Below are 10976 nucleotides of genomic sequence, written 5' to 3'. Positions count from 1 at the left end.
TGTACCCGTGAGATCCCATTTTGGGGCCTTTTCCGGAGCTCCGCCGGAGGGGGCATCGATCACGGAGGGCTTCTACATCAACACCATAGCCTCTCCGATGATGTGTGAGTAGTTTACCTCAGACCTCCGGGTCCATAGTTATTAGCTAGATGGCTTCTTCTCTCTTTTTGGATCTCAATACTATGTTCTCCCCCTCTCTTGTGGAGATCTATTCGATATAATCTTCTTTTGCGGTGTGTTTGTTGAGACCGATGAATTGTGGGTTTATGATCAAGTTTATCTATGAACAATATTTGAATCTTCTCTGAATTCTTTTATGTATGATTGGTTATCTTTGCAAGTCTCTTCGAATTATAAGTTTGGTTTGGCCTACTAGATTGATCTTTCTTGCAATGGGAGAAGTGATTAGCTTTGGGTTCAATCTTGCGGTGTCCTTTCCCAGTGACAGTAGGGGCAGCAAGGCACGTATTGTGTTGTTGCCATCGAGGATAACAAGATGGGGTTTATATCATATTGCATGAGTTTATCCCTCTACATCATGTCATCTTGCTTAAAGCATTACTCTGTTCTTATGAACTTAATACTCTAGATGCATGCTGGATAGCGGTCGATGTGTGGAGTAATAGTAGTAGATGCAGGCAGGAGGCTGTCTACTTGTCTCGGACGTGATGCCTATATACATGATCATACCTAGATATTCTCATAACTATGCTCAATTCTGTCAATTGCTCAACAGTAAGTTGTTCACCCACCGTAAAACTTATGCTCTTGAGAGAAGCCACTAGTGAAACCTATGGCCCTCGGGTCTATTTTCCATCATATTTAATCTCCCGACAACAAGCTATTTCTGGTGCCGTTTTTTATTTTGTTTTCTTTACTTTGCATTTTTATCATAAAAATACCAAAAATATTGTCTTATCATATCTATCAGATCTCACTCTCGTAAGTGACCATGAAGGGATTGACAACCCCTTTATTGCGTTGGTTGCGAGGATTTATTTGTTTGTGTAGGTGCGAGGGACTCGTGCATGGCCTCCTACTGGATTGATACCTTGGTTCTCAAAAACTGAGGGAAATACTTACGCTACTTTGCTGCATCACCCTTTCCTCTTCAAGGGAAAACCAACGCAGTGCTCAAGAGGTAGCAAAACGCAATCCAGGAGACTTGGAGTGGACGTCAAGAAAGAAACGAGGAGGCCACGAGGCAGGGAGGCGCGCCCAGGGGGGTAGGCGCGCCCCCACCATCGTGGGCCCCTCGTGGCTCCCCCGACCGACTTCTTTCGCCTATATATACTCATATACCCCAAAAACATCCGAGAGCACCACGAAACCCTATTTCCACCGCCACAACCTTCTGTACCTGTGAGATCCCATCTTGGGGCCTTTTCCTGCGCTCCGCCAGAGGGGGAATCGATCACGGAGGGCTTCTACATCAACACCACAGCCTCTCCGATGATGTGTGAGTAGTTTACCTCAGACCTTCGGGTCCATAGTTATTAGCTAGATGGCTTCTTCTCTCTCTTTGGATCTCAATACAAAGTTCTCCTCGATCTTCTTGGAGATCTATTCGATGTAATTCTTTTTGCGGTGTGTTTGTCGAGATCCGATGAATTGTGGGTTTATGATCAAGATTATCTATGAACAATATTTGAATCTTCTCTGAATTCTTTTATGTATGATTTGTTATGTTTGCAAGTCTCTTCGAATTATCAGTTTGGTTTGGCCTACTAGATTGATCTTTCTTGCAATGGGAGAAGTGCTTAGCTTTGGGTTCAATCTTGCGGTGTCCTTTCCCAGTGACACCAGGGGCAGCAAGGCATGCATTGTATTGTTGCCATCGAGGATAAAAAGATGGGGTTTATATCATATTGCTTGAGTTTATCCCTCTACATCACGGCATCTTGCCTAATGTGTTACTCTGTTCTTATGAACTTAATACTCTAGATGCATGCTGGATAGCGGTCAATGTGCGGAGTAATAGTAGTAGATGCAGAATCGTTTCGGTCTACTTGTCGTGGACGTGATGCCTATATACATGATCATGCCTAGATATTCTCATAACTATGCACTTTTCTATCAATTGCTCGACAGTAATTTGTTCACCCACCGTAATACTTATGCTATCTTGAGAGAAGCCACTAGTGAAACCTATGGCCCTCGGGTCTATTTTCCATCATATAAGTTTCCAATCTATTTTACTTTGCTATCTTTACTTTCAATCTATATCATAAAAAATACCAAAAATATTTATCTTATTATCTCTATTAGATCTCACTTTTGCAAGTGGTCGTGAAGTGATTGACAACCCCTTTATGGCGTTGGTTGCAAGGTTCTTATTTGTTTGTGTAGGTACGAGGCGACTTGCATGTAGTCTCCTACTGGATTGATACCTTGGTTCTCAAAAGCTGAGGGAAATACTTACGGTACTTTGCTGCATCACCCTTTCCTCTTCAAGGGAAAACCAACGGAGTGCTCAAGAGGTAGCAAGAAGGATTTCTGGCGCCGTTGCCGGGGAGATCTACGCCAAGTCAAGTCAAGTCAAGACATACCAATTACCCATCACAAACTCTTATCCCTCGCATTACATTATTCGCCATGTGCCTCTCGTTTTCCTCTCCCCCACTTCACCCTTGCCGTTTTATTCGCCCTCTTTTTCCGTTCGCCTCTTTTTCGCTTCCTTCTCATGTCGCCGTTTGTCGTCATGGCTAGTCCTTCTATCATTGTTAGTACTCCCGATCATGAAGTTCTTAATTTTAAACAAAGGGAGGGAGAAAATCTAAAAGATGCTTGGCATAGAATTTGCAATGCTCAGAATAGATCTACTAGGAAGCAATCTACTTCCGTTCTTCTTCGCAATTTTTATGTAGGCATCAGTCCTTGGAATAGATATATTCTTTATACCATCACCGGAGGGAATTTCTTGGGTAGCCATACTTTTGATTCTTATAATGCTATGATAGATTTGTTTGGCCCACCACCTCTTTTGGTTAATGGAACTATTTTAACTTTGGAACATGTGATGCAAAGGCTTGAAATTATTGAAAATAAAGTTGCCACTTTAGAGTTGATTGAAAATTTGGATAAAAAGATCCACAACCAAATTACCCAATATGGATCTAAGGTAGGAGTTACTCTGAATTTTTTTTAAAGAAAAGGAACCTATAGTTAACGAAAGAATAGATCAAGATTCCACAAGAATTGGTAAACTTGAGGATATTATTACCAACTTAGGGTCTGCCTTTTCATCCGTGAAAAATACTCCAAATCCTCCTACTACCAAAGTTGCCAAATTAATGTATGTTCCTAAAAATAAGGGTGAATCTTCTAGTAAGGAAAATGCAGATCTCAAATCAATAAGTGTTCACCCCAACTTTTTCGCTATCATTAAGGAACCTTTTGCTACAAATGAATTTCTTGATTTCTTGCCTAGGAGTTTGATCATTAATAAAAAGAAGGAAATTCCTAAGGGTTATAAGTGTTCTATTGAAGAATTGCCAACCAAAGATGATAATACCTAGATCTATCCTTGCCTTTATGCCTAGCTAGGGGTGTTAAACGATAGCGCTTGTTGGGAGGCAACCCAATTTTATTTTTGTTTCTTGCTTTTTGGTCTGTTTAGTAATAAAAAATTCATCTAGCCTCTGTTTAGATGTGGTTTTATGTTTTTAATTAGTGTTTGTGCCAAGTAGAACCTTTGGGGAGACTTGGGTGGAGTCTTTATGATCTTGCTGTAAAAAACAGAAACTTTAGCGCTCACGAGATTAGCAGCCATTTTTTTACTGGAGAGTGCTTTTAGGTTGATTCTTTGTGCATATGATTAATAGATAAATTCCTCACGTCCACCAATTTATTTCAGAATTGTTGGAGTTCCAGAAGTATACTTCTGATACAGATTACTACAGACTGTTCTGTTTTTGACAGATTCTGTTTTTCGTGTGTTGTTTGCCTATTTTGATGAATCTATGGCTAGTATCGGGGGGTATGAACCATATAGAAGTTGGAATACAGTAGGTTTAACACCAATATAAATAAAGAATGAGTTCATTACAGTACCTTGAAGTGGTGGTTTGTTTTCTTTCGCTAACGTAGCTCATGAGATTTTCTGTTGAGTTTTGTGTTGTGAAGTTTTCAAGTTTTGGGTAAAGCTTTGATTGATTATGGAATAAGGAGTGGCAAGAGCCTAAGCTTGGGGATGCCCAAGGAACCCCAAGGTAAAATTCAAGGACAACCAAAATCCTAAGCTTGGGGATGCCCCGGAAGGCATCCCCTCTTTCGTCTTCGTCCATCGGTAACTTTACTTGATGCTATATTTTTATTCACCACATGATATGTGTTTTGCTTGGAGCGTCTTGTATGATTTGAGTCTTTGAATTTTAGTTTACCACAATCATCCTTGCTGTACACACCTTTTTGGAGAGACACACATGAATCGGAATTTATTAGAATACTCTATGTGCTCCACTTATATCTTTTGAGCTAGATAATTTTGCTCTAGTGCTTCACTTATATCTTTTAGAGCACGGTGGTGGTTTTATTTTATAGAAATTATTGATCTCTCATGCTTCACTTATATTATTTTGAGAGTCCTTTAGAACAGCATGGTAATTTGCTTTGGCTACAAAATTAGTCCTAATATGATAGGCATCCAAGATTGGTATAACAAAAACTTTCATAAAAAGTGCATTGAATACTATGAGAAGTTTGATACTTGATGACTGTTTTGAGATATGAAGATGGTAATATTAGAGTCGTGCTAGTTGAGTAGTTGTGAATTTGAGAAATACTTGTGTTGAAGTTTGCAAGTCCCGTAGCATGCACGTATGGTAACCGTTGTGTAACAAATTTGAAACATGAGGTGTTCTTTGAATGTCATCCTTATGAGTGGCGGTCGGGGACGAGCGATTGTCTTTTCCTACCAATCTATCCCCCTAGGAGCATGCGCGTAGTGCTTGGTTTTTAATGACTTGTAGATTTTTGCAATAAGTATGTGAGTTCTTTATGACTAATGTTGAGTCCATGGATTATACGCACTCTCACCTTTCCATCATTGCTAGCCTCTTCGGTACCGTGCATTGCCCTTTATCACCTTGAGAGTTGGTGCAAACTTTGCCACTGCATCCAAACCCCGTGATATGATACGCTCTATCACACATAAGCCTCCTTATATCTTCCTCAAAACAGCCACCATACCTACCTATTATGGCATTTCATAGCCATTCCGAGATATATTGCCATGCAACTTTCCACCGTTTTATTTATTATGACACGCTTCATCATTGTCATATTGCCTTGCATGATCATGTAGTTGACATCATATTTGTGGAAAAGCCACCATGCATAATTGATCATACATGTCACTCTTGATTCATTGCCCACCCCGATACACTGCCGGAGGCATTCATATAGAGTCATATTTTGTTCTAGTATCGAGTTGTAATCATTGAGTTGTAAATAAATAGAAGTGTGATGATCATCATTAATAGAGCATTGTCCCAAATAAAAAAAAAGAAGAAAGGACAAAAAAAGAGAGGCCCCCAAAAAAAGGGAAAAGAAATAAAAAGGGACAATGCTACTATCCTTTTTCCACACTTGTGCTTCAAAGTAGCACCATGATCTTTATGATAGAGAGTCTCTTGTTTTGTCACTTTCATATACTAGTGGGAATTTTTCATTATAGAACTTGGCTTGTATATTCCAACAATGGGTTTCCTCACATGCCCTAGGTCTTCGTGATCAAGAAAGTCGGATGCACACCCACTTAGTTTCTTTTGTTGAGCTTTCATACATTTATAGCTCTAGTGCATCCGTTGCATGACAATCCCTACTCCTTGCATTGACATCAATTGATGGGCATCTACCTAGCCCGTTGATTAGCCGCGTAAATGTGAGAATTTCTCCTTTTTGTCTTCTCCACATAACCCCCATCATTATACTCTATTCCACCCATAGTGCTATGTCCATGGCTCACGCTCATGTATTGCGTGAAAGTTGAAAAAAGTTTGAGATTACTAAAGTATGAAACAATTGCTTGGCTTGTCACCGGGGTTGTGCATAATGAGAGCATTTTGTGTGACAAAAATGAAGCATGGCCAAACTATATGATTTTGTAGGGATGAGCTTTCTTTGGCTATGTTATTTTGAGAAGACATAATTGCTTAGTTAGTATGCTTGAAGTATTATTTTTTATGTCAATATTAAACTTTTGTCTTGAATCTTATGGATCTGAACATTCATGCCACAATAAAGAAAATTACATTGAGAAATATGCTAGGTAGCATTCCACATCAAACGTACTCGAGGACGAGCAGGAATTAAGCTTGGGCATGCTTGATACGTCTCCAACGTATCTATAATTTTTGATTGTTCCATGCTATTATATTATCTGTTTTGGATGTTTAATGGGCTTTATTATACATTTTTATATTATTTTTGGGACTAACCTACTAACCAAAGGCCCGGTGCAAATTGCTGTTTTTTTGCCTATTTCAGTGTTTCGTAGAAAAGGAATATCAAACGGAATCCAGACGGAATGAAACCTTCGGGAGAGTGATTTTTGGAACAAACGCAATCCAGGAGACTTGGAGTGGACGTCAAGAAAGAAATGAGGAGGCCATGAGGCAGGGAGGCACGCCCAGGGGGTAGGCGCGCCCCCCACCCTCGTGGGCCCCTCGTGGCTCCCTTGACCGACTTCTTTCGCCCATATACTCATATACCCCGAAAACATCCGAGAGCACCACGAAACCCTATTTCCACCGCCGCAACCTTCTGTACCCGTGAGATCCCATCTTGGGGCCTTTTTCGGCGCTCCACCGGAGGGGGAGTCGATCACGGAGGGCTTCTACATCAACACCATAGCCTCTCCGATGATGTGTGAGTAGTTTACCTCAGACCTTCGGGTCCATAGTTATTAGCTAGATGGCTTCTTCTCTCTCTTTGGATCTCAATACAAAGTTCTCCTCGATCTTCTTGGAGATCTATTCGATAATTCTTTTTGCGGTGTGTTTGTCGAGATCCGATGAATTGTGGGTTTATGATCAAGATTATCTATGAACAATATTTGAATCTTCTCTGAATTCTTTTATGTATGATTTGTTATCTTTGCAAGTCTCTTCGAATTATCAGTTTGGTTTGGCCTACTAGATTGATCTTTCTTGCAATGGGAGAAGTGCTTAGCTTTGGGTTCAATCTTGCGGTGTCCTTTCCCAGTGACAGCAGGGGCAGCAAGGCATGCATTGTATTGTTGCCATCGAGGATAAAAAGATGGGGTTTATATCATATTGCTTGAGTTTATCCCTCTACATCATGTCATCTTGCCTAATGCGTTACTCTGTTCTTATGAACTTAATACTCTAGATGCATGCTGGATAGCGGTCGATGTGTGGAGTAATAGTAGTAGATGCAGAATCGTTTCGGTCTACTTGTCGCGGACGTGATGCCTATATACATGATCATGCCTAGATATTCTCATAACTATGCACTTTTCTATCAATTGCTCGACAGTAATTTGTTCACCCACCGTAATACTTATGCTATCTTGAGAGAAGCCACTAGTGAAACCTATGGCCCCCGGGTCTATTTTCCATCATATAAGTTTCCAATCTATTTTACTTGGCAATCTTTACTTTCAATCTATATCATAAAAAATACCAAAAATATTTATCTTCTTATCTCTATCAGATCTCACTTTTGCAAGTGGTCGTGAAGGGATTGACAACCCCTTTATGGCGTTGGTTGCAAGGTTCTTATTTGTTTGTGTAGGTACGAGGCGACTTGCGTGTAGTCTCCTACTGGATTGATACCTTGGTTCTCAAAAACTGAGGGAAATACTTACGGTACTTTGCCGCATCACCCTTTCCTCTTCAAGGGAAACCCAACACAGTGCTCAAGAGGTAGCAGCGTTGGTCCTAAACAAATGTTTTTTAACCCCTTTCCGCGATGGCATTTCAAACCGTCGCCAAGTGAGTGTGGGTGATAGGAGGGTCCTTCCCACATGACCCAGAAACCGTCGGGGATAGGGAGCCTTGATGTATACAGTTGTCCCTATTTAACCGTTTCCGATATCTCGAATATCCCAAACGCTTCATCCTTGCGACTTGTTTGTGCTCGCATTGCCATCGCAGTCGGAGTTTTGTGGTTTTACCTAAAACCAGGCAGATTCTAGGCACGAGAGCTTTCCAGGCAGATTCTAGGCAGATTCCAGGCACGGGAGATTTACGATGCCCGGCACATCACAAACAGTTCATGATTATAAACCGTGTACGATAGGTAGACAATCACACACATTTAGTTTTCCCGCACCATATGTGATAGTGTCTGACATCACACACGCTTTGCGAACAGCAACTGTGTGCATGCTCGCACAAGTTTTCTCTCTGTGAACCGTCCGTGATTATGGTGTACATCGCAAACGTTTGTGTTTTACCAACCGTGTGTGCGGTAATGACCTGCACAACGTAACTTCACCCTAATTTAATTGCCGCTCTTTAAAATTGTACCTAATTTAAACTTGAAAGTAGGCTATAGCTTTATTCATATCCATCAGGTTCAAACAACCAATGCATTATTTGATTCACAGGTACATATATTTAAGAATTACATAAGCACCAAATAAAGAATGATGTACCAGGGTTCTATACTTGTACTATTACATATGGTAAAGAAAGAGGCGACAGACATTCCAGTTGCTGAACAAGGTGAAGCGGAATGGCCCTATTGTGCTCTCCTGGATGCAGAAGGCATGCAGGACTCTAGTCCAACCCCTTGTGATGGCCGCCCGCCAACCATGTAGTTTGAGAGGTAATCTTGAGTAAACTGCTTCAGGATCCACTCCAAAAGAAAAAAGATTCAGATATTGTCATCTAGCACAACTCATTACGGGCAGTAAAAAGAAGGCTACAGGGTTCTTACTTACCATCCTGCAGTTCACTGTTGTCTTGCATAAAGTGTAAACAAATAGTCCGATTGCCATCTTTTGACCCATTTTAATAACAATCTTTATCAGTTTCCTCACTTGATGCTGGTTCATGAATATCTCATTGCCCCATACGCAGAAAGGGCCGAAGTGTGGATCTTTGGCAATGATATATGTACCTAACAGCACTAAGTTAATATTAGAAGCTAAACAACAATTGAAAAATGATGTAGTACAACACTCCATCTATCCCATTATATAAGATTCTATTACGTGTATATCTAGACATCATCAGAACATTAAGGTAACACTCTTCCTTGTTGCTATGTAGCCTGGGATTGCATATTTAGTCATTCAGTACAATGCATGTTGCTAAACAACAATTGCAAAACGAAAATGCATGTTAACTGCAATATCCTTAACATCAACCAAATATCATAATTCATAGTGGTATTGTTGGAACTGTTATTAATGAAATTGAACTGCACGGATAACAGTTGCACATATAGAGCATCACAATGTGAAGAACTGATATAAACGAGTCATCAGGACATCTCTAGGCGATCCTTAAAAAGTTAAAGGACTAAAACCCTTAGTGGGTATATATATACTCCAACAATTTTTGGCCTTTTCTAGTCGATCCCCTAAACTTAAGGTTGTAAACTTCAATTTGATCAAGTTCAAAGCAGGTTCAACCGAAAGTAGCATGCATTCAAACATAAACATAGATAGTTTTGCATGACCGAACATAAAACATAAATTTAAACTAAGCTAAACTACTTTCGGTCGAAGTAGAGGTCGAGCCAATCCTTCCTCGTCATGTACGGTGTGCCGCGAGCCAGGTCCATGCCAGTACCGTCGTTGGGGTCGTTGGGGAAGGCACTCCTCCACTCGTCAACGTCGATCTCCTCGTCCTCGGGGCCCACCTCGACGCGCTCCGCACCGCCGCTGCCGCCGCCTTCGACCTCGTCATCAGAGAAGAGCGCAGTAACCTCGCCGCCCTCCGCGCCACCGTCCTTGCTGCCTTCGACCTCGTCATCGGAGGAGAGCGCGATAACCTCGCCGCCCTCCGCGCCGGTAAAGATCGCCCGCTCCGCCTCCATGAGCTCCGAGTGCTGCTGGCGGAGCTCTTGCATGTAGGCCTCGTCTGCGGCCTTGGCCTCGAGGCGCGCCCACGCCTCGCGGTCCTCCCGCGCCATAGCCGAGCTCACCACCCCTGGCTCTGGCGGAACGAGGTGGACCGGACGTGTGCCGAAGGGGAAATTGAGCCTAGCCGCCGCGCCATGGTAGTGGACCTACCAGCGGTCGCACTCCATGGCTGCGAGCTCAGCCGTGTGGAAGCTACCGAGCCACCGGCGGGTGTGGGTCTCTCGATTTGTAATCTCGGTGACCCACGTCCCCCACCGTCGTTGCCGGACCCCGAGGTAGGACTTCGTCGGCTGCCGGGTCCGAGGGAGGACGGGGAAGTCCTCGAACTGGCGTAGGGGCGCGGCGGCGGGCGGATCGGGGGACCGGCGACGGCGGATCAGGCCCGCGGTGGACGACGGGGACACCTCGGCGGCCACCTCGCCGGCGTCGGGCGAAAAGGCCGCGATAAACCTCTTTTTGGCCATTGGCTCCTCGAGCTCCCCGGCACACAAGTAGAAGTTGAGGATGGAGGCGCCGGCGATGGCGGCGACCTACCAATGGTTTCGAGGGTTGTGTGTGTCTGTGTGAGCGGAGGTTTTGGGGTGTGTGTGGAGGTGGGGGGGGCAAGGTTGTGTTTAAGGAAATACTGCGGCAATTGAAAATTTTACTAGGCGGGAGTAAAAAGGCGGGGCTACTGAAAATTTGGATCAAGGGCGAGCAGATATTTTTGAGATTGCGAGGGATGCAGAGGCGGGAGTAAAATGCCGGGGCTACTAAAAATTTGAATCAAGGGACTGAAGCAGAGCGGGAGTAACAGACATCGCACACGGTCCGCACATACTAATCGTGTGCTATCAAACATTAAAACTTTCTAGGCGGTAGATATTTTTGAGATTGCGAGGGATGCAGAGGCGGGATTTTTTGGGGAGTGAGTTAG

The sequence above is a fragment of the Aegilops tauschii genome, chromosome 3 (genome assembly GCF_002575655.3).
Source record: "Aegilops tauschii subsp. strangulata cultivar AL8/78 chromosome 3, Aet v6.0, whole genome shotgun sequence".
NCBI lineage: Eukaryota > Viridiplantae > Streptophyta > Magnoliopsida > Poales > Poaceae > Aegilops > Aegilops tauschii.
This window is presented reverse-complemented; position numbering follows the sequence as displayed.